The sequence below is a fragment of the Bremia lactucae genome, linkage group LG10 (genome assembly GCF_004359215.1).
Source record: "Bremia lactucae strain SF5 linkage group LG10, whole genome shotgun sequence".
NCBI lineage: Eukaryota > Oomycota > Peronosporomycetes > Peronosporales > Peronosporaceae > Bremia > Bremia lactucae.
This window is the reverse complement of record NC_090619.1, coordinates 6815621-6816055: the sequence shown is the minus strand read 5'-3', so window position 1 is coordinate 6816055 and position 435 is coordinate 6815621.

Here is a 435-nt window from a genome sequence, read left to right as displayed (position 1 = left end):
CCAATGTGTGCCTCATCACACCCTTCCCAATCAGACTGTTCACACTGAGAGAAAACATTCGCTTCATATCCTCTTTGAGGTTCGAACCTAAATCGCTAACCGTTCGGTTGTGTTTTTCTTTCCTTTGTATCATGAAAATCTAGTGTAAGTCACAGACTCTTAGCACCTCCCTCGACGATGAGGGAATGGTGGACTTTGAGAGTCACATTTCATCAGAGGATGATGATAAAGAGCGTCGTTCTTACACGCCTTCTCCTGTGGATGAACGTCGGCGGGCCCCGAATCCGTTCGCAGATCGTGGTGCCGCTGATGTCTTAACTGCATTGAGTAGGACACAGGACCTGAGTCCAACATCATTACAAATCCGCTCGATGAAGAGCAAGGAGGGGCAATCCTCATAGAGGAACAAGCTCGTCGTCGAGCTGCCAAGATAGT